General features: G+C 44.1%; 2 long non-coding RNA genes across 2 annotated transcripts; one reads left to right on the top strand and one right to left on the bottom strand.

Annotated features, from left to right (window-relative positions):
- Positions 1–256: 256 nt before the first annotated feature.
- On the top strand, positions 257–3,828 carry LOC140716794 (uncharacterized). The gene is made up of 2 exons (XR_012096370.1): positions 257–411; positions 2,254–3,828. It is a non-coding gene; the product is annotated as an uncharacterized lncRNA (long non-coding RNA).
- Positions 3,829–9,952: 6,124 nt separating this feature from the next.
- Positions 9,953–22,898, bottom strand: LOC140716792 (uncharacterized). Its single transcript, XR_012096368.1, has 2 exons — positions 15,067–22,898; positions 9,953–11,294 (listed from the first exon to the last, which is right to left on the bottom strand). It is a non-coding gene; the product is annotated as an uncharacterized lncRNA (long non-coding RNA).
- Between the last annotated feature and the right edge of the window lie 1,715 nt (positions 22,899–24,613).

Genomic DNA, 24,613 nt, shown 5'->3' with positions numbered 1-24,613 from the left:
GCCTGGACCTTCCTCTGAAAATGTGGCTTTGTCAACAGTTGTGTTTCAACCACTGATTTTGTTGTTCTCTTTTCTTCTAATAAAGTTTAAACAAGTGCTGGCTGCTTTGCTTCATTAGTTAGCAACTCTCAGCCAGGATATTTTTGCCCTCTGACCTCTTATCTCGACCACCCGCCCATGCTGTCATTTCTCCACTGTTTCATTAACGCAGCCATTTCGATGCCTATAAGCAGCCTTCGGCCTTCCAGCCCTTATTACCATGCGCAGGAGAGAGGGAGTGTAATTGGCCATTCTGCTCTTACCTACCACAGTCATGACAAAACTCATCAATCACAGGCTGCCTTTGGCACAGTGTGAACCTCCCCAGTACAGCGACACATCCCACTTGGAGCACTACTGCCTTCCGCTGAGGTAAGCAAGCTCCAGCGTAGGGGCAGCCAGAGGGTCAGCAACATATCTGTTCTCCCCATGAAAAGAGGAATGTTTATTGAGAGCAAGACTTGTAAAAACCTCCCCCCTTCTTCTCTCCCCAAGGGGAAAGAAACTGTCTGGGCTTTTCTAATTGATGAGGAGACTGTTACAGAAGAAAATGCTATAATGGAGAGTAACGGGCAGGGTAATGTGGAATTGTAGAGTGTTCAACTCAAGAGTTATCGGATTACACGGAGAAATGGAGAATAAACATAGAAAGTAATAGTGGGTATTATACAACAATGGCGAAGGGACACAGAGTGTAATCGAATAATGGAGAGGCTGGGGGAAAGTTGGAAGGGAACTGTATTTGGAATATAAGAAATATTTTAAAAATAATGACAGATTTATGAGTGCAATAAAGTACTTTGGAAGATGGTGCGAGATGGGTGTCAGCTCACTCCGCAGCTCTCCGATGGGAAGGGAAAAACTTAGATGGACGTACACTGGTTGCTGACTTTCTATCATTTCTTCACAGTCCGTAAAGTTGAAAGACAAGAGATATACACAGAAATTGTTGGAGGAATCTCGGCAGGTCGGGCCGAATCTGCGGAGAGAGAACGTGTTCATCCTTTTAGGTTGACGGGCTTTCATCAGAACCTGATGAGGCTGATGGAAGGTCACTAATCTGAAAAGTTGACTCTTTCTGTCATATTGATTCTGCCTGTCCATGCAGTATTCCCAGTGTTTTCTGCTTTTATTTTAGGTTTCTAGCATCTGCAGCTTTTTGATTTTTGAATCTGAACATTACTGATTTCCTTTGCCCCTACCTCTCCCCCTCGTCTTGGTCTCATGGTTTGGTTCAATATGTCTTTTCCTCCATGAAGTTCCCTGTGTTCCTCCTCTCAAAGCCAATGATCTCACTCTTCTCCAGTCTTCCCTCATAAATTGGCTGAAACCAGGGGTTCATGTGGCGCCTCCAGTCTGAACTGCTCGTGGCCAGCGGACTGCACCATGTGCAGAGAGAGGATAGGTGAGCGGGCATGGAGTGACCAAGAGGGTGGGTGGTAGAAGTAGGTCAACAAGATACCCACTTATTGCCCAGCAAGTGGAGGGTTGGGAGTTTGCAGCAAAAGTAATCATTTTCAGTCTTGGATGATTTTGATGACCAGTTTAAGATGATAGCACTAACTTGTGAATGATAGCACTAACTCCTGGTTTAGGACCCTCTGAGACATAAGGCTACCCTGAGCCATGAAAGAGCAACTGGGTCTTGCCAACACAATCATCCTGAGCCTAAGATGGGTTAACTCACATCAGCCTTTGGCATGTCTATCACACTGTGAGATGCTGAGAGTCCATTTGCTAAAGACATCCAGTTGTGAGCGAATGGTTGGAATTCTAGTTTTTGGCCTTTCTCCAGGATGTGCATCTGCTGAACGCTGGCTATGGTTCAGCTGTGAATGGAGAGCAGACTTGGACCAGCTGGAAAAATGGGCTGAAAATTGGCAGATGGAATTTCATGTTAACAAGTGTGAGGCGTTGCACTTTGGGAGGACAAGGTAGGGTAGGACTTACACAGTGATGGTAGGGTACTGAGAATACAGACAATATGGTAGGACCGTAAGCTGACTGAGAATAGGGCTTTCAGAGGGTCAGATTGACCATATATTAGACACATAATAATGTCAACTAACAGAATGATTGAATGACACCAGATCCAGTTGACTGCAGCATAGTTCAAATGATTATAACAGAATCAGATGATCATATAAAAGAGTCCAGTGACTTTGCTATATGATTGAAATACAACTGACTAACTATTCTCTGCGTGTTTGGCAGATGAAGATGGCTCCGGCAAACAAAGCGACCGAGGGCAACAAACTCCAAGCGGTTCACAAAACTACTTCTTTCACTCCTTTTACATCTTCTGCTTCTTTCACATGTGGATCTGCTACTGTTGGAGCCTGTGATCTACAAGGTGTTTTTGGGCCGATTGAGCAATCTGGCGCTTTGCTGTCCCTGAGTGAGTTCAGTGAGATATCGAGCGAAATGTGGGGCCTGGAGGCCAAGAAGCAGGCCCATGATGGACTCCATTTCTCGCCGATTTTGCTAAAGTGTCGAGGAAGATTGAAACCAACAAGGATGAGAGTGGAAGGAGGGTGGGTGTTCAGCGACGATTGCCTGCATGTTACCGGTTTCTCTCTCTCTCCCTCTTGCCCGCTGCTCCCAGAGGAAGGTGTCGGCATACGACTGGTCTCTCTCTCCCTCTTGCCCAATGCTGCTAGAAGATGGTGCTGGAGTTCTGGGTCTTGGGCAAGGTTTAATCGATGCATTCTGTGGTTTGGACTCTGTAATTCATGTTTATGGTTTCTGGTTACTCTTTTTTTTGGTGTGATTTTGATTGAGACAGGCTGGCTCTGTGGCCTGCAGATAATGAAGACGCAGTGCTGGGTTAGGCTGAACTGAGCTGAACTGAATACGCCTGGACATTTATGATAACTTTGTGGTTTGGCGTTTTATATTCTGTGTTTTAGGCTCTTTTTTTTTGCTGCTTGTGTGATTTGTTCCTTTTTGCGCGTGGGGTGGGGGTGGGTTTGATGTTTCTCTTTGAACGAGTTTCATGGTTTTCTTTGTTTCACGGTTGCCTGTGGGATGATGAATCTCAGGGCTGTATACTGCATACAGTCGGCCCTCCGTATCCGCGGGTTCTGTACCCGTAGATTCAACCAACCGCGGATCGAAAGTATTCGGGAAAAAAAATTCCAGAAAGTTCCAAAAACCAAAACTTGAAATTGCCGCCCGCCGAGCAGTGCGCTGAATCCAGGTGAATGAAGTGATGTGTTGGCATACCCTGCTGTAGCCTCCTGCCATTTCGCAGATCCTCAGTCTCTCTCCAGCACCCACTGTTTGAGCATTGTTCGCCTCGTGTCTCGTTCGTTCGCTACTTGTGTTGTGAGCGAGAGGAAGGAGTTTAAGGCTAGTAAGGGATGGCTGGCTAGCTGTGTAAATGGCTGGCTAGCTGTGTAAATGGCTACAGCCTCAAGAACTTAAAGATCACGGGAGAATCGGCATCAGCTGATGCGGAGGCAGCATCAGCGTTCCCAGAAGAGCTACGATGGTTGCGTCTGTACTGAATATGTACAGACATTTTTTTCTTGCCATTATTCCCTAAAAAATACAGTATAAAAACTATTTACATAACATTTACATTGTATTAGGTATTATAAGTAATCTAGAGATGATTTAAAGTATACGGGAGGATGTGCATAGGTTATATGCAAATACTACGCCATTTTATATAAGGGACTTGAGCATCTGCGGACTTTGGTGTCCGCGGGGAGTCATGGAACCAATCCCCCGCAGATACTGAGGGACGACTGTACTTACTTTGATAATAAATATACTTTGAATCTTTGTTTGTTCCCGAGATTTATTGTACTGCCTCAGGAATGTTTGGACAGAGCTTCACTCAATCTCCAGCCTACACTGTACCTGATAGGATACGATAGAGGGAGTTTCAGATCAGATCAGATCAGGAGACATTTCCTGAGGTTGTAGAGCTCACGGTAGGGCACATAGTGAGTGGAATTTACCGTGGCATGATGCAAGCTGATGTTAAAGGAAAGTGTCCATTATCCCAAGGCACACAGGACAGTTTACCATTTCTTTAGCTACTTTGGTGAATCTTCCTCATTGAGATTTAAGCTAAAAATGGGAGGAAATTAATCACAAACAGATGGGAATAATCAATTCATTTGTTCAGGTCAGTAACTAAATGGTCTCAATGCTCCCAGCCACTTGACTTAGTCCCCAACCAATGTGAACCATACTTTGGAGATCTCCCTTCACAGCAATAAATTTTACTTAGTGAACCCAGTCTTTTGATGAATGCCCTGAGCCATGGGGTTGTGCTGACACTGAGCTACATTCCACACTCTTGTTGTCTCGGCAGGGAGCTGCCTTCATGAACATGGCTGTCTACAGTCCTGATGTACCTACCTGTATGTCCCCTGTTCCTTCCTTCCCCAAACCCTGGAATAGCTGACTTTAGCCCACTGCAATTATTAATAAGCACTCAGTTTGTTATTACTCCTTGCCATAAATTCACCCTGATCACTTTTTCTGTAGGCTAAATGTTGCTTCTCTTCACATTTTCTCTGTACCTTGCTGACCTCATTATTTGGGGAATTATTGTTCTGTTTAAAGCCTGGACTGGCCGGACAGAGTGTGATTTATTCACCACACTCAAGCTGGGAGGAAGGAATGTGAACTCCTCAGGGACACGCTCCCCATCAGTGGTGTGCTCTCTGCAGGTGCATAACACAACTCCTCTAATTGTTTTCCCTGCTTTGAAACACCCCGTTCTTGTAAAAGATGAACAACATGTTCAACAATTTAAGGACATGGCCTCATTAGAACTACATGCATGTTGTTAAAGGCAAAATGATCTGATTGGCCAAGATACTGCGCTAGGCACCCCGTAGCCTGAATAATCCAGAGATATAAATTTGAATCCCACCCATGGAAATATGGAGAAAGACCTGGATGTAACAATTTTCACTATTAAGATTAGTGATTTTCATAATAAAATTGTGGAATCCAGCCATCCGTTTCAATTGACTGGGGATGTTAGTTTAGGGATTGTGTTACTGGGCTAATCTGGAGAACTGTTCTAATGAATGGCAAGTAAGAGTTCAAATGCCAGTCCAACAGCTGTGGAGCTTAACTTCAATTCATTAAGCAAACCTGAATCAAAACATAACAATTAGTAATGGAAATCATGAGAAGATCAGATTATTGTAAAAGCCCATCTGGGTTCATTAAGGTGTCTGGGACATTCCAGGTGACTCCAATCCTAAGCAATCTGGCTCAAATCTTAACTTCCTTCTGAAATGGCCAAGCAAGATTTTCATCTTTACATAGCTACTTTGAGTTCTTCAAGTTAGCCACCAGCTTTTTGAAGGAATTAACGTGAAGAATCCAACATCCAAGTTAGAGAAGTGCAGCATTTGGAATAAGTTTACTATCGATCAAGGTAAATATTGAACTCAGTAAAAAATGCTCTGACAGTAAGTACCCCCTCCCAGAAATGAGAGAATCCAGGGAGGATGAGTCTGAGGGTCCAGTTGTTGGTCATACCTTCCAAAGAGCTTTAAGTATGTGTTGCATAGTGACAGGGGACTGCAATGTATCTGCAAATGGGAAAAGGATCAGCCAGCCAGACAGAAGATATAGAGCAACACATATGTAACGCTGGAGGAGCTCAGCAGGTCAGGCAGCTTCTATGGAGGGGAATAAACTGTCAACATTTTGGACTGAAACCCTCCATCGGGACTGGAAAGGAAGGGAGCAGAAGCCAGAATAAGAAAGTGGGGGGAGGTGAAAATCAGGGTCATTTACTGTATCTAGTGCTCCCAGTATGGCCTCCTCTACATCAGCGAAATCCCACACAGATTGGGGGAACCGTTTCACCCAGTATCTTTGCTCCATCTGCTACAAAAACAGGATCACTTGGTGGCTACCCATTTCAATTCTGTTTCCCATTCCCATTCTGACATGGCTTCCTCTACTGCTGTGATGAAGCCACACTCAGGTTGGAGGAGCAATCCCTCATATTCTGTTTGCATAACCTCCAACCTGATGGCATAAACATTGATTTCTCTAACTTTTGGTAATTTCTCCCCCTCCCTCCTTCTCTCTTTTCCCATTCCCCATTCTGGTTTCCCTCTCACTCCTTCTCCTCACCTACCCATCACTTCCCTCTCATTCTCCTCCTCCTCCTCTTTCTTCCATAGTCTTCTGTCCTCTCCTATCAGATTCCTTTTTCCTCAGCCATTAATTTCTTCCAGATATCTCCTCCCAACTTCTCATTTCATACCCCCCTTCCCCCTCACCTGGTCTCACCTATTACCTGCCAGCTTTTACTCCTTCCTCTTTCCCCACCTTCCTTTCCAATCCTGATGAAGAGACTTGCCCCAAAATGTTGACAGTTTATTCCCTCCATAGATGCTGCCTAACTTGCTGAGTTCCTCCGGTATTGTGTGTGTATTACTCAAGATTTTCAGCGCCTTCAGAATATCTTGTGTTTAAGAGAAGATGCAGAGCTCTGGACTGTTAGCATGAAAGATATGAGTCACAGGAAATAATCTTTTATTGATATCCTTGTTGAGAAAATATCAAAATCTTTGGTGAAATCTTGTAGATAAGGATGAATTCTCAAAGGACATTTGATGTAGAAGTGTGTAGGAGGTTTGTTGATAAAATTAAGGTGCAGAGCATTTTTTTAATCAGGTCATGGCAACAGAAGTTATTTAAAGGTTAGTAAACAGAGAAGAGGTGGAGTTTTTGCCCATACTGGCGGGTTGAATAGTATTTTGTCTCAAATCATTTAGATTTGGGATAATTTGTATTCTTCCTGTCATGACCTCTGTTTTTCCCAAATTGCTTTGGAGCTAAAGAAATGCTTACAAAAAGTGTAGTCATAGATGTAATGTAGGAAACAGATACCAACTGTACAGACCAGGCCTCCAGACATAAAATGAAATAAATAGTCAGTCAAACTGGTTTAAATAAGATTGATCGAGAGATAAACATCAGTCAGGAGTGGGAGATTTCCTTTGCTTGTGAATATTTGGCAAGCTTTTGGTTTGATATTTCTGATGGTTCCTCTTTGCCAGCTCCTTTCCCTGTGTTATATGATCTCTCTAATGCGGGGAAAAAGAACAAGATTAGTGAGAGAGAGAGAGAGAGAGGTATTGACCCACGGAAGGAGTGCATTTGCTGCAGGGGGAACTGCATCACATTGGTTGTGGACTGAGCTGGAAGTATGGCGATGATGAAGACTTCCTTCTGCCTGAAGCCAGTTGGGCTTGAGGGTGTTATGATAGAGAGCTCTTGGGAAGATGGTGGAACTGTATGGGCTTAAATTAGAGGATGTTGCTGAATTTACAGGTGTGCTTGTTTTCCCTGACCTAAACAAGGGGGATGTTTTATGGGTAATACAAGGGAGCATATTTTCAGTCTCCACTTTATTAGGTACCTCCTTTACCTAATAATGTGGCCAGTGAGTATATGCTCATGGTCTTCTTCTGCTGTAGCCCATCCACTTCACAGTTCAATGTGTTGTGCACACCACAGTAGTAATGTGTGGTTATTTGAGTTACTGTTGCCTTCCTGTCATCTTGAACCAGTCTGACCATTCTCCTCTGACCTCTCCCATTAACAAGGTGTTTTCGTCCACAGAACTACCACTCACTGAATCTGTTGTGCGTGAAAATCGCAGGAGATCAGCAGTTTCTGAGATACTCAAACCACCCCGTCTGGCACCAATAATCATTCCACGGTCAAAGTCACTGAGATCGCATTCCTTCACCATTCTGATGCCTGGTCGAAATAACTCAATCTCTTACTTTTATGCACTGAGTTACTTCCACGTGATTGGCTGATTAGATATTTGCATTAATGAAAGTTTTTTACACAGATGTTAGTAGGTGCATGGAACATAGTGCATGGACGGTGGTAGAGGCAGATACATTAGGGACAATTAAGAAACTCTTGGATCGGTTCATGGATGATAGGAAAATGGAGGGCTATATAGGGGGGAAGGGCTAGATTGATCTTAGAATAGGCCGAAGGGCCTGTACTGTCCTGCAATGTCCTATGTTCAATATTCTGAACACCTCACCACAGGACCAGGTCATTGCTTTGTCTACAGTTTTTTTTCTCCAAACAGACTCTGTTATTGGGCAGTCAGTGTGATTTTCTTTTCTCATCCCTGGAGGAACACTTGCTCATCTTTGTGGATGAGGCTGGCAGCAATCCCCGTGTTGATATATAGTCATACAACACACTAGAAGGCCCTTCGGCCCAATGAGACTGTGCTGGCCATTATCCTCACATTTTTTATTTCCCATCAGCCCCACTCGGATTCTGCTCCTTATCCACACACCTGGGGTGATTTACAATGGCTGCACATTTTTGGGTTGTGGGTGGAAACCACAGGCCTGGAAGAAATCCACATGACTACAGACAGAACAAACACACTCCCTGTAACTTCGGCAAAGGCCAGGATCGAACCTAGATCTCTAGCGCTGTGAGGCAGTGGCTCTGATAGCTGTGCCACAGTGCCCCCCCCCACCCATTCCTCACACACCTGAGTGCAGCCCTTACTCATTATTCCCCATCTATTTGGAACTGGCCTTTATGTGCATCTCTGACCATATACAGTAAGGCCAGTAACCAAGTGCCTAATGCACAGCTTGAAGATACAGAGCAAAGAGCAAAATGAGTGGTGCTTCTGACATGATTTCCACCTGCTTATCCAACATCCCCGTCCCTCAACCCTTCATGTAATTCTGCTGTGGTGTTTGAAAGCCACCTGCAGATTAACATCAGGGGCATAAAGCAGCTTTTCTCCATATCAGGCAATGCCTTTTCACTTCCAAACAAGTGGATGCAGTGCAGGGAAAAGACAATATAGCAAGGGCTAATCTTAACCTTTTCCTGACTCATGAATACAGGGCAGTTGGTGTGGAACTCACCTGAGTAATTTACCCATCCTGGAACAACCAGGAACAGACTGAATCTAATTTTAAACTGTCAGCCCCAGAAACCCATTGCAGAAACCAAAGCTGAGACCATATTTGGTTGTCTCTTGTACGCAATTATCTTGTTTACTTCAATTAGCTTCCCTGCTAACTCATTCCAACGAATCTGTTGAAAAAATGCTCTGCAGCATTTTCCAGTGCTAAGCACCTTCCTAATGGAAAGACGTAATTTGGATGAAATGCTGTAAGTCATCTTAAGTCATGTATTCCACAGGTTATACAGAAACATTAGTAAATTATCCAGTCATCGTCCTGGCAGATGGACCCTGGCTCAAGGGAAGCTAATGCCTGCTCCTTCTATTAATATTGACCAGTCCGTGACCTGCTCCTCTCCCCCCTGGAGGCTCAACCTACCTGGTGTGAAAATGTAGACCTTACCCTAAACCAAGTGAATTGTTGGAAATTGCACTGTCATTTTAACACAAAGTGTACATAATTAAAACACTTGCACTGAATGACCAGGCTAGGGTTACACTGACACTAGGATAATTTATAGAGAGTAACTGAAGTGGCTGATCCCTGCCATCTGATTCCAGTTATTGGAACGTAAACAAGTGTGCTAAGTTATTACAGTCCATGAGTTGGTGCATATCAAAGCCCGAAGATGGTTTCAATCTTCAGTCGAGGTCTGCTTTCTCAGGCTGATGTTACCAACTTCAGATTGAAAGGTTGCAAACGGATGCAAGTGGTTTAGTGCAGATGAAACAGACATGGAATGTAAATTTCTCCCAGCAAATTGGAGGGGAAGGAGCTGAGATGAGAAAGATCAGGTGTGCTTCAGATCAAAGGAGGAACAGTCAGAAAGTGTCTTTCATTGACATCATTGATCACAAAGAGCTTTGAGTTGCCCAGGGTAAGAAAGCACCAAGCATACTTTTGATGGTTCAAAATATCTTCTACATTTAGTAAAAAGGCAACCATGAGTCATGATGTGTTATGCAAAATAATTTTACTATCATTCAACTCCCTTCAGAAATCAGCAGCGTTTCTGGAACAAACTACACACAGTAGCAGTCATGAATGGGGGGTGTAGGATCAACATGGACTCAGTGGGTCCAAGGACCTGATTCAGTCCTACATGTCTCTGTGACCTGTGTAGGCAGTGCAGGTTGAGTCCCCCTTATCCGAAACACTTGGGTCTAAAAGTGTTTCGGATTTCAGTTTGGAGTTTGGAATATATAATTGGATAGCTTGGGATCGCCAGCATTTCTGACTCTAAATTTATGTGCTATCGATAAGCAGTCTTTGTCTTTCACTTGTTCATCACACATACTGTATGTACTTCACAGTAAAAATTATTACATACCATTAATATAATGAAGATATAATGTGTGCAGAGTAACAAAAGCAGCACAGCATTATTGGGAGAAAACCTGAATCAGCTGTTGAACAACAACAAACAACAGTTGGCTTTCAGTCTCCACCTATGAGGCCGTGTTTTGATTAAAAGGGTACAACACACTGTATTTGTATTTTATGTTTTTTTTAGGTTTTATGTAAGGTATGAAAATAATCAGCTTTGTAGACTTGTTCTGGTGTTAGATCTTCATCAGCGTCGATCTTCGCAAACTCATCAATGAATTTCTCTGCTGCTTTGTGATCAGCAGACTCTTTAAAACTAAATGCTGTGCCTTTTCGTAAAGTTCTGCAATCAGCCTGCTGAACATTCACGATTACCTTCAACTTCAGTTCCTCGTGATCGATCTTTGCTTGCTTCATGACCAGCATACCTTGAAGTGGCATGTGTTCACTCCGATGCTGACAAATCCATTCTTTCAATGCATGATCGAGACCTTGGTTTTTTGCTTTATGTGCTGTTTTTCTATTTTCCATTAACTTCTGTTCATGATATATGTGAGGTCACCTCTCAGTACTGTCTGTGGTGCACAGAGACCTGTGCATCGCCTGGGAGCCTTCCCAGCATCTTGTGGAATTTTCCATTTGTGCTGTCATGTCAGCAGTCAGAAAAAAAATTTGGATTTCGGAGGTGTTTGGATTTTGGATTTTCGGATAAGGGGTACTCAACCTGAACTATAGAATAGGCAATTTTGATGCATCTTTACATGGTACAACTCTTTTTTTCCTGCTGAGGTGCTGTTGAGGGAACAATGCTAGGCAGGACACTGGGAAATGTTCCCTGCTGTTCTTCAAATCGTGCTGTGGGCTCCTTCACTTGTAATGTCACAGCCAGTGGCAACTCTGATCAGAAGCATCATGAGGTGATGGGAAAACTCCATTTGCAGTGTCAACTCTTCGGAGTTTCATATCGATGCCCTTTAACAGAAAATAACAGATGTTTAAGTCTTATGTAAGTTTCCTTTGAGTAAAATACAAAACTGACAGGCCGAAAAGCAAACACAAGGAAATCTGCAGATGCTGGAAATTCAAGCAACACACACAAAATGCTGGTGGAACGCAGCAGGCCAGGCAGCATCTATAGGGAGAAGCACTCTGATGATCGGTCGCGGCCTGAAACATCGACAGTGCTTCTCCCTATAGATGCTGCCTGGCCTGTTGCGTTCCACCAGCATTTTGTGTGTGAGGCTGAAAAGACCAGCTAATCCATCAAGCCCATCCCACACCTGGGTGTCTGGGGCATTCAGATGACATCCTTCTGAAATCTACCACACTGACAACATATCTGATCATCTATCCTGGTTATAGTTCAGTTTCTGATCTTTGATATTTATTCCTGCAAACTATTTTATTGTTTCAGTATAACTGTAATGCTTTTTGTTGTTAGTTGAGCCAGAAGAGGAAGATGATTGCTAAATCTAAAATCAGCCAGTCCCAGCCCTGAATTCATTGAAGGTATGATAAATCGTGTAAGAGCATAAGTGTTTTTGGGTTAGATTTAGGGTTTGGGGTTGGGAACTAGAGATTTTCCATGAATCCACCCCTCAGAGCTATCAGATTACCTCCACTGGTTAAGTGTCTGTGCAGGCCTCAGCCTGAGGCAGTGATATCTCCTACGTTTGAACAGTCTGCAGAATATCACTGTCCAGAGTTTGTTTTGATGGTGAATAAGGTTAGAATTATTCTATAGCAGAGAGTCAGTGTCTTTCTGGAAAAGGAGAATATTACTAAAGAATAAGGAATATTTCACAAATTGCAGACTTTGGGAAGCACTTACTCATTAGCCAGATGATGTACTCTATAGAAATGTAGTAGTGGAGTGCACAAGAGTTAGCCTGCCTTGTATTTTCCTTATGGAAGTATATATAAATGTATTGGGTTTTTGGAGACCACCCATTGTTTACTGCCATGTAGGTGAAATGCCTTGCAGAATCTGAACTCATCGCACTTAGCTAGACCTGACGAGGTTTATTACAACCACTTCCCATGGTCTATAACATACTTCTGAATTGCTGTAGTGATGGCAGTAATAACTATAGGGTTGTCACTCCCAGAGCCAGCTCATTAATGAAATTCATTAAAAAAAACAAGATAACATTTTAACTGAAAGGGTACGGGAAATAAATGGGAAAAAAGGAATCTTCTCAGAAACAAAGCTTGAATTTTCCGTCCGCAATTTCTTTGTCACTTGAAGCTCTGTGTGGAGGGAATCAGATGGCAGGGATCTGAGGAATCAGTGATGATGAATGGGAAAAGGCTCCTATCGCAACATTAAGCATCTGGTTTAGCCCTCCTTCTTTATAAAATTTCTCAGATAGCCAACATATTGAGTGAAGTATGTTCAGCTATTCATGTTGCATTAAATTGAAACATAACTGAGGAATTACTAAGGCAGAGATGTTGCCAATACTTTGGGAGTAATCTGAATCTATATCTATCCCAGCCCACACTACATCCCCCATCTCCAGCCTTCCTTTCTCCAACAGTCACCGGAGAATGTCAGACTTGGAATCACAGGAGAGCAAATGATTACAGAAAAGTAGGACCAGATGACAACTTCCAGCGATACTGGGCATCCAGCCATGTTTTAACTTCAGGGCAGCATTGTGAAGGAGGCCCAAACCACATAGTGTTCCAAGTGGAATAGTTTTGAAGATGGATATCTGAGCAAGCAGTCCGGCAAGCAGCGTAGCAGTCAGTGAGTTGATGTTAAGCTAGTTAAATGAATGTTGCTGGAAGCCATCAAGCAAATCCAACAGAACTTGTCTCATTGCAGTGTCTGCCTCCTGGCTGCTGTCATGGAAAATACAGCTTCAGAGCAAATGACTCAGAAAATTACGCTGGGGATTGGGAAGGGAAAATAAGCAGTCAGGGCAGAAATTTGGATTTTGCAATTCTTTTGCAAATAGACAGGACGGCATCCGATGGACTGAGGGTTGGTAATTGTGGAACCACATAATTGAAGCCAGGTCCCAGAGGCACTGTGACGCAATGTATAGGATAGCTGCCACACAGATCTGGTGACCTGTGCTCAATTCTGACCTCCAGAGTTATCTGCATGGAGTTTGCTCGTTCTGTCTGAGACTGTGCAGGTTCACCCTGGATGATCTGGTTTCCTCCCACAGCCTAAAGGCGTGTAGGACAATGGGTTAATTGCCTGATGTAACTTGCTCCTGGTATGTCGGTGAGCTGCAGAGTCAGGTGGGAGTTGATGTGAACGTGGGCCGAGTTAAAACGGGATCAGTGTATTATGACCATAGATTGATAGAACACTCTTGATGGGCTGCAGGGTCTGTTTCTGTGCATCCTGAATTTGTTATAAAGATATTTTCCCTCGGTCACACCTGCACTTCCTTGTGCGTGATCTCCACTGCTCGTCCAGCCCTCTGGGCTCATGTACATACAGGCATCAAGTCCGCCTCACATCCCATCGGTGCAATACACTATCCTGGAGAGCAATGCGAATTTACCTTTAATAAATTCTGTGCAGATACGCTCAGAGGAGCAACTCTCCTCCACACCTTTCCTCAGATCCTCAGATCAGTCCGGTTTGCCTTAACATTCACGGGAATGCCTACCCTCAACTTTGGCACAAGCGGTAGTGTTTATTTTTTTCATAACCACAGGACAAGGTGGTGAAGGTCCATTGACACAGTGTCTTCAAGAGCCTAGAGAAGGGAGGTGGGCAAATCCAGACCATTCCCAGATATCCATTTATGAACAGAACCTTATGACTGGGAACAGGCAGGTCACAGATGTTGAAAACCAGTTTTTTTATACAGGCAACCCCACAGTTATGGGAGTGAGGAGGTGCAACTGCATTCCCAGAATCATGATTCCCACAATACAAAGCCATGCCATCTGTGCAGGAATCAAGAAATGTGAGTTGAAGAAAAATAAAATTTGTTTATTTATTTGTATTATTTTTTCATGTAAATTCCATAAGAACATATTGACTTCCATATTTCAGATAGTGATTTGAGAATTCTGTTAGGGCAAGTCTCCATTACCCAAGCAACCATTACACAGGGTTTGCTGGTACCCTTGATCCCACCTTTATCCACAGAAGTCGGTGTGGGTGTCGGATTAGGATAAGGGGTAAATGATTTAGAGGAGATACGAGGAGGATACTTGTTTTGTCAGCATGGGCACGATGGGCCAAAGGGCCTGTTTCATTTGATTCTCTGGCTAAAATGGTGTTCTGTATGTTCGCTCATTGCAATTCAAGCTGTGTGTGGAAATTTTTCAGCTGATGGATAATATGGAGATGCTGCTGCAACTTATCCTCACTGAAGTAGTTCCATTATTAATCATTTTATAGATTCATAAAATATAAGGTATCATAATTATTATATTTATATATTCCCAGTTTTTCCAACTAAGTTTAAGCATGTATGTAAGTAAAACAAAGACATAAATGATTTTACAATCAAAATATTTCATACTAAATGCATGGAGCAGTATGTGAAACTCTCCTCTGTTTTTGGGTCCTTAGTGAAGGCACTCAATTCTTAAAGTAGAAGAGAACATTAGAGAAACCCTGGATTCACCCAATGTTCCCAGAAGCACAGACTTTTTTTCTAAATTATCCAAAGCTTTGGAGTTTCCAGAAATGAGAGATAGCCAGACTCCACTGAGATCTCTGAATAAAATATCAACTGTATACTCCAACCAGGTCATCATGCCTCACCTCATAGCCTAGGATCCCTCACAGGGCACCAGGAAGGGAAGTTGAGCTCTGCAAACCTCTGAGTGAATTCGAGAAGGGATCTGCAAAGAACTGAGAAACCTATTTAAAAGTTGTGGAGTTGACAGTATCAGATTAACAGAGCAGATGCAAAACAGAAATGCATCAATTCTGAGACGGTGGCAATGTTAGTGATTTGTCCGGAGCCTCACTTGAGAAGCCAGAAATCTGAACCATTTCCACATTGACTTGAGCAGCTGTTTGCTGGAAAAATCCCGCTTCTAATCTGGTCCTTTGAACAACATTCCTCTTTCTTCTCCTTACTTATAGAGTTACAACATTAAATACATATTTTGAAGTGAAAAAGCCCCAAGTGGGACATTGTTTAATGGACGTAATTACAGCAGAATGCTGGGTAATTAATCCATAACCCAGCTGCACATACTTCACAGTCCTTATCACCGGATTGAGCTGATGGTTCTTCATGCATTAATAGGGTTACAGGCTCTCCTTTGTTGTGAGGTCTTTGTTAAGGGTATGTGGGGCTGTGCTTAATCAAATTGGAGCCCTCACTGCTGGCATCAGTCTGTGAGATCTTGACATCCAGCAGTTTCATTTGACACCAACACTGTAAATGAACCAGAGGAAATCTCACTTTCAGTATGATGGAGTGTTGAAGTGAGGGTGAAGAGTTACATGTGTTTTATATTGGAAAGCAGTACTGCAAAGGTTAGCATTTACTGCTCACCTAAAATTGTCCATGAGTGGTTAGGGGCTGAGATGCCACCTTGAACTGCTACAGTCATTCTGTTGAAGGGAGGGAGTTCCAAGATTCGGATTTGATGAAGGAACAGTGATACTCTACCAAAATCAAGATGTTTTATGACATGGGAAACTTAAAGAAAATAGTAACACACACAAAATGCTGGAGAAACTCAGCGGGTCAGGCAGCATCTATAGAAATGAATAGATGGTTGACATTTCGAGTTGAGACCCTTCTTCAGGATTGAGAGGGAAGGGGGAAGATGCCAGAATTAAAAAAAGGTGGGGGGAGGAGAAGTCTATCTGGAAGGTGATAGGTGAAGCCAGGTGGGTGGGAAAGGTCAAGGGCTGGAGAGGAAGGAATCTGATAGGAGAGGAAGGTGGACCTTAGGAGAAAGGGAAGGAGGTGGGGACCCAACGGGTGCCTATATCCTCCTTAGTGATGAAGATTAGAGGCTTGGGATGTGCTATCAGAGTAGCCCAGGTGATTAACTGTGGTACCTTCTCTAGATGTGACTACCACAGTGCATTCAGTTAAGCTTCTGGTCAATGGTGACCCTCAGGATCTTGATGGTGATGACCAAGTTCTTGAATATAAAGGGTAACTGGCTTGATTCTCTTTTTGGAAACTACCTGGCACCCCTATTACAAGTTGATTACCACCGCTGTTGTTGGAGAAGACGTGAGCATTGTGTACTCATCTCTAAACACCTGAATGTTGCCACTTCTGATCTTATAGCAGTGGGAACTTTAGAGAGGGAACAGTTGAATGTCTTGAGTCTCAGACGTACTTCTCTGGAGTAACCTGGGTTTGATCCTGAGCGTATGGTTTGTACGCTCTCCTTGTCCATGCAGGAATCAAGAACTAGAGGGCATAGGGGAAACATTTATGGTGAACTTCAGAGACAACTTTTTTACTCAAAGTGTGGTATTTATGTGGAACAGGCTGCCAGAGGAAGTGGTTGGGTCAGGTACAATAACAACTTTTCAAAGACAGTTGGCCAGATACAACTTAGTTGGCCAGGTACAGTTGGAAAGGTTTAGAAGGTTATGGGCCGAAAGCTGGCAAACAGGACTAGTTTGGATGAGGAATTTTGGTCAGCAGGTACCAGTTGGGCTGAAGGGCCTGTTTCTGTGCTGTATGACTCTATATCTCTATCCCATAAACATGTGGGTTGGTAGCTTACTTAACCACTGTTAAGTTGCCTCTAGTGTGTAGGTGAGAGTAGAATCTGGGGAGGTGACTGGGAAGTAGGCAGAATGAATTTAGTAAGATAGGTTTAATATAAAGATTAGTCCTGATGCTTAGTGTGGACTTGGTGATGAAAAACCTGTTTCTGGAGATTTGTCTCTGTGATTCTATTATTAAATCCTTACAGATCCTCTGTGATGATCTCCTCTTTACTCATGGGATGGTTCTGAATCATGTCCAGTAATTTAACCCTTAAATCAGTGTGACCATTTGTACGGTATGGGACTGCACTGATGTGAACAGCATGGGGAAAGAGTTACTGAGAGATAATGTCGGGGAATGGTTACTGTAATGGAGAGACTGGCGGAAGAGTTACCGACAGAGTGTCAGGGGAGATTTACTGAACTGGTTTGTTTGGGGAAGAATTTATCAAAATGAGTGTGGGTGAAGTTGCTGAGAAGAATATGGGATGGTTGGAAGCTGCTGCGATGGATGATATAATTTTTTCAGAAATGCTATCAAGCTCATTTTATGCAGTGTTATAGATTATTTAACAGATGTGTATGTTGTGTCTCCAGGCTTCAGCTACAGACCATGTGTTTTGGTCAGTGTTATTGTGGCTTTGCAATCAATTATGTCCCCCATGTCAGTAGGATCTAACTACATCCACACACACACACATTCTTGCATGCACTATAGAAGAACTAGTGGAGGTGGGCTGGTCATGGAGATAGATGCTGTGAGGGCATGGTTGCTGAGATGGGGTTTTTAACTAAAGGAGAAGTTTGAGGGACAAATTATGGAGATTATACTGTGAGAAATTATTCTTTAACAGTCTGAGCAGCCAGCTCTTCCAACCGTCGCTGGACCTTTAATTAACATTTGGAAAATGAATAACTGACTTTGGCAGTCAGCCAGAACACAGTCCATACTCCCTTTGTCAATAGGGCAATGCACGCATACACATGGCATTCTAACCCTGCGTGAGACATTGCACCGTGAAACTGGGTTCCTTTGGCTTCAACTTTCAGCCTGGGGAACTGGTGCAACAAGGTCGAATTCCAGTTTCTAACATCGTTACAGCAGATCCTGGGGTCAATTAAAGGGCAGCACAACTCTCCTTTTTTATAGTTTTGTAAAAGTTGATTCGGAAACCTACACTTGTGGCAGAGTGGCACAAGGTGAGACAGACACTTATAAATCTGTGCTGATCATCCATGAGTATTCTTTATGGGACAATGATTATGCTGCTTATGGACAATAGGACACATACATTGATAATTTCACTCCTGAATCAAATTCTACCACTTTGCTCTCAATGTTTTCCGTTAAGCACTCACAGAGAAGTTAAAGAATTACAGGAACAATTCCCCTCCAGTTTGTTTTTCTTGTTTCGATTTACAGCTTCAATAGCAGACACAAATCACAGAGCTCAGGTTTATCTTTTCTTCAAATCCTGTGTAATTGTTAAGAATAACATTACACAAGGCATCTATCACAGCCTGCCCGTGAGCTGAGAGTTTACACTCCACCAAAATTAAAAACATCCCTGCTTCTCATCTCCAGTTCAGCAATCCATTAAGGCAATGATGGTTCCTGTAGCAACTGACTGCTGAAATTTAAGGCCACTTTTATGAGTTGTGTAAAATTGATACATAATTAGTAGTTCTCTCCTAGTGCCAGTCATGGGAAGTTGAAAGCTTCTCTGTTGTACCGGTGTCCTAGCTGTAGAATTGCTGACATTGGGTGCATAGGCTGAAGAAGTTAGATCCTACTTAATCAACTGTTTTCTGGGATTGTTTCTTTTTGAAGGGATAGGCATGACATGGTCCAGGCAGAGGTACGGAATCGCGAGGACGAAAGCTGGCTATCGAAGGCAGTGGAGTTGGGGGTCACAGGGCATTTGGATGAAATGGGATCTTCCCAAGGCCAAGATCACATGGGCAGAGCTTTGGAGACTGGAGCCCTTCCGCATTTCTTTCCTCCTGCGGTCCATGTACGGCACTCTCCCTACACCAACACACCCACACACATGGGAGCTGAGAGAGGACCCCAGATGCAAGCTTTGTGGTCAGCAGAGTTCACTGGCACACAGACTATCAGGATGCAAAACAGCTTTAACACAAGGATGGTATAGGTGGCACCACGACAAGGTCCTGCTGCCCCTTGCTGAGACACTGGAGCGGGAGAGGGGTAAAAAGAGACCAGCTGGCAGAGAGGAAACAGGCCAGTCATTTCCATCAAGGAGAGGGGCCATGTCAGTCATATCAAAGAGGCCTAAATCCATTCTGGTGCAAACTCCAAACCATGGGAGAAGAGGGTGGATGTGGGGAGGAAGCTGCAGTTCCCAGAGGTGGTGCAAACCCACACTTTGACCAAACTGTGGTCCACCAAAGACAAGAAAATTATCCTGGTGGAGCTCCCAGTACCATGGGAGGAAGGATGCGAGGAGGCTCACAAGAGGAAGCCCCTGAGGTGCCAGTTCTTGGTCTAGGAGTGCAGGGAGAAATGATGGCATTTCCCCGTGGGGATGGACTATAGAGAATTCCCAGCAAGGTCAGCATGGAGGTTGCTGTCTGCACTGGGCCTTTGATGAAAAGAGCAGGAACCAAGCAGCTCACGGGGGGAGGGGGGTTGGTGGGGAGGAAGCAGAAAGAGCCTCTTACTGGATATGGAGTGGGTGGGAGGAGTTGAGCTGGAAGTTAGGAGCAGATGGGCAGTGACTTGGCCACCATTGTTGACCCAGCGACTGGAGAGTGTAGTGGTTAACAATCAAAACACTCTATGAAGGTTGGGCACCACCTGACAACATCTGCTCCTGGCCAAAGGCTACAGTTACCTCATCAGGTAACTGAAGAGAGCGCCCCAGTGTATGATGCAAGGTGATCAAATTATCAAATTTCATCAAAGTATAGCTATGTGTACAAATCTAAATTTTGATCATTTGGGGTGGTGGGGACAGACCTGGCAGCACTGATCTGTGACTGTATACAACACCGCTCTGCAAAAATGCTACTTGCTTTATTTTAGTTCCAATGAGCATCTATTTTATGCTAATCCTACACAAGACCCATTTTATTCTACCCACATTTCCATGCAGAAGAGATAAACAAGGATGTTATTGAGACTGAATGGCTGGAGCTGTACGGAGAGTCTAAATAGGTCGGGATATTTTTCCCTGGAGTGCAAAACGGGTGAGTGGTGACCTTAAATGTTTATAAAATCATGAGGAGTGTAGATAAGTTGAATGCTCATAGTCCTTCTCTCAGGGTGGGGGGGATTTAATACTAGAGTGCATAGACTTAAGATGAGAGGGGATAGATTTTAAAGGAATCCGTGGGGCAAATTTTCACACAGAGGGCAGTGAGTTTGTGGAACAAGCAGGAAAGTAGTAGAGGAATGTACAATTACAAGGTTTAAAGGACATTTAGACATGGATAGGAAGTGTTTAGATCATACTGTATGGGCCAATCACATGGAAATGGAGCTAGGAGCCAGCTGAAATAGTTGAGACATGGTTGAGTAGGGCCTTATCCACACCCTTTATGATTCTAACTCATCCTTCCCCTGGATTCTACCACTCACCTACACATCAAAGGCAATTTGCAGCGGCCAATTAATCACCAACCAGCAATGTCTTTGGGATGCGGAAGTAAACTGGAGCAGCCGAAGGAAATCTGCAAGGACATGCAGATTCCACACAGACAAAGCTGAGGTCAGGATCGAACCTGGTTCTCTGGAGTTGTGAGGCAATGGGTCTGTTAGCTGTGCCACTGTGTCGCCCTGGGTTGCTTGAAGTAAGGGCACCAGTTTTGCTTAATCTAGATATCAGTGGACTTAACTGTTGGTATTTCCAGTTCTAACCATTCCTATCTCAAAACCCATGGGTAACAGCAGGCTGAATTGTGTCAGGGGAAGAGGCCTCATTTTGTTATGTATACAGGGGCGCTCCTCAATGTAATATTGGCTTTATTTGAGTAGCCAGTCTACTCAACTAATTGGACATCAAAGACATCTGAGTCTCACCAGTCCAAAGCAGCCATTCATAGCCCAGGGAGAGTGATAGTGGAGAGTGGTGTCACTATCTGCCTCTTGTTCATGGTTGAGGGACCCAGAAGGAGCACAAGATGCCAGTGCAGCGCTCAAACCCTTCTGTGGCCTAAGCACACTCATAAACCTGGAAAGAGAGAGGAGGAGGAGGTAGGACGAGGCAAAATAGTGTCCTTATGCTCAGGGGTACTTAGTTGCCCTGGGTCAGTTGGATGAGGGAATGTTAATGAAATGTGAAGGAAGTAAATGACCTAATTTTCACACTCAAGGACCTGGGAAAGGGTTTGTTTCGAGGGATATTTTGATGTTGAAGCCTTCAGGTGAACTGCATTAGTTAAGGTTTAAATTCAACTTTGATGCAGATGCTCGACAAATAATGATGGAATGTCAACTTGCTAAGTACACCCCCTTTCAATTAAACTGCTTGTAAATCTGTGGAAAGAGGAATCAAACTGCCACGTGATGTTGTTCGTGAACTGGCAGATCCTTTATGGCAATCTGTGATGATTTGTGTACCATTTCATGATTTCCTTACAACAATCAAAGTGACCATTCAGCCCATCATGTCTATTCTGACTCCCAGAACAATCCCATCAATCTCTTCCTGCCACCTTATTTCCCTGTAACCTGTTCTCTAACACAATCCTACCACACGCACTTCCGATCGTTCTACCGCCCGCCTAGATTAGGGGTAATTTACCACACCCAATTAACTAACTAACCAACTTGCCATTGGGATTTGTGAGGAAATCAGGCCACTTGCAGGAAACCCATATAGCTGCAGGGCGAACATGCAAACTCCAGACAGCTCCAGGGGTCAGGACTGAACCCAGGTTGCTGGAGCTGAGAGGCAGCTGCAGTGCCACAATACCGTCCAAAATAGGAGGGTAAGAGGGAGGTGGGAGTTAGCACTAGTGCAAGTCAAGAGACAGCCAATAGGAAACCCCTTTTACATCCTGCCTCATGGCCTGATGTGCTGTGGATTGTCTCTTGGTTCCTTTGAGCTACTTTCAGGAAGAACTCGGAGCTCAAGGGCAGTCCCTGGCAGCTTGTGAGGAAGCCCATCTGAAACTCAAGCCCAGTGGTAAAACAGACAGCGGAGACAAATGCGGCTGGTGTAAATCTGCTCACAAACTGTGTGAGGGATCATTTAGACAGGGAGGTGATAAATCAGCAGAGCATCCACATAACAGCAGAATAATAATAAACTGTCGAAGTAAATGAGTTTAAACATTTCTAAATAAACTTCTCAGTGATGGGAAGTAGATCAATTATTCAATTTGTCTGGTTTCAATATTTTGAATAATAGGCTTTTGAAACCCATGGAGCTCTATTTACATCACAGCCCCAGGGTTTGATAGTTATTATCGCTCAGCCTGCTGGCACTCTGCAATCTGTTTAGACATGGTGATTTGAACCCTAATGACTGTGCAAAAACAGATGTGGATTCACAATGAATACACACATGGCGATGGGCCGGTGGCTGAGGTATCCTCTCCAGCTGGAAGGAGAGGCGAACGTCAGACAGAGGGAACTGAAAGCATTCCCTGGATGCTGGCGGAGAGCGTCGGAACCAGCAGCCTGCTCTAGCTGACTAGCGCTGTCAGCTGGGATAGTCACTGCATTCGTACTTGTCATTCTGATAGTCATTTATGTGGACTCAGTGACAGTATCCTCTGGATCCAGTATCACACTGGTGAAGTATCTTCTGGACCCAGCGGCAGACAGGTGCAGTGCCCCCTGGATCCAGTGACACATCAGTGTAGTGTCATTTGGACCCAGTGACAGATGGGTCCAGTTTCCTCTGGATCCAGTGTCATGCCAGTGCAATGTCCTCTGGACCCAGTGACAGGATATTTGGATTAATTTACACATGATGCTATGTACCTAGAGGTAGCCACATGTTTAGCTTCAGGTTCAGCTGTGGCCATGAGGTAAAGTCCAGAGGCGGCAGTGGCAAGTGATATAAAATAGGGCAGGTATAGTGTGAATAGCCACCCTGGAAGAGTCCAGTTCGTTCAGGGCTGTGAAAGTGTGGGCTCAGTGAATAATGGGAAGGTAACAGTTCCTCCTTCTCTGTACAAGATGATGAGAGGCATTGATCGTGTGGATAGTCAGAGGCTTTTTCCCAGGGCTGAAATGGCTGCCACAAGAGGGGACACAGTTTTAAGGTGCTTGGAAGTAGGTACAGAGGAGGTATCAGGGGTATGGTTTTTTTTTTTACGCAGTGAGTGTTAAGTGCGTGGAATGGGCTGCCGGCGACGGTGGTGGAGGTGGAAACAATAGAGCCATTTAAGAGACTCCTGGATAGGTACATGGAGCTCAGAAAAATAGAGGGCCATGGGTAACCCTAGGTAATTTCTAAGGTAGGGACATTTTCAGCACAGCTTTGTGGGCCAAAGGGCCTGTATTGTGCTGTAGATTTTCTCTCTTTTTATGTTTCTGTTTTTTCTAGAAGTGATTAGGGATAAAAAGATATGGGAACTTAGCTTGCGGAAAGCTCCTCCTGCAGGGCGTGGAGGTCGGGTCATTTCCGGTGTCCTGCGGGAATTGTGTACCAGTTGGCCTGCATGGAGCTGCTGGAGCTGTGGTTGAACTCTCTGAGGAGTATCCGGGATGCAGAAAATGTAAATCTTTAGTGAGTTAGAAACACCACAGGTACAGAAAGGACATTAAGGGGAGGCAGGTAGTGCAGGAGCCCCACTATTCATTTCCTTCTCAAACAGGTGCACTGGATAGGACCCTGATGGGGAGATGATCTGTAATGGAAAATGGCAGCAGTACCCATGTTTGTGGCTGTGATGCACAGTGGTGGAGGGTATATTCTTATCAAGATCTAATGGTAGAAGATTCAGTCGTGAGGAGAACACAGGTATTTCAGCGGTCAAAAGCAAAGCCCCAGAGTGGTCTGCTTTCTTCCTGGCATTTGAGTTAGGGATATCTCAGATAAGCTACAGACACTTATGAAGGGGGAGGTAGAACAGCCAGAAGTTGTGGCGCATATTGGAACTAATGACAAAGATAGAAAAGGAAATGAGATCCCACATGTCATAAAACTGGGAGGTTCTACAGATGGTGGAAATCCAGAGCAACATACAAACTGCTGGAGGAACTCAATAGGTCAGGTAGCATTTATGGAAGGGAATAAACAGTCGAAGTTTTGTGTCGAAACCCTTCGTTAGGGCCCGAAAGAAAGGGGGGAGAAGCCAGAATAAGAAAGTGGGAGAAAGGGAAGGATTACAAACTGGCAGGTGATAGGTGAAGCCAGATGAGGGGGAAGGTAGGTAGGTGGGGGAGAGGGATGAAGTGAGAAGTGGGGAGGTGATAGATGGAAGGGGTAAAGGGGTGAAGAAGGAGGAATGTGATAGGAGAGGAAAATGCATGATGGGAGCAAGAGAAAGAGGTGATGGGCAAGTGAGGAGATCAGAAGAGGTAAGAAGGGAGCCAGAATGGGGAATGGAAACAGAGAGGGTTGGGGAGGAAAGAAATTACTAGAAGTTAGAGAAATTGATGTTCATGCCATTAGGTTGGAGACTACCCAGACAG

Source organism: Hemitrygon akajei, chromosome 26 (genome assembly GCF_048418815.1).
Source record: "Hemitrygon akajei chromosome 26, sHemAka1.3, whole genome shotgun sequence".
In the NCBI taxonomy this organism is placed as follows: domain Eukaryota; kingdom Metazoa; phylum Chordata; class Chondrichthyes; order Myliobatiformes; family Dasyatidae; genus Hemitrygon; species Hemitrygon akajei.
This window is presented reverse-complemented; position numbering and strand designations above follow the sequence as displayed.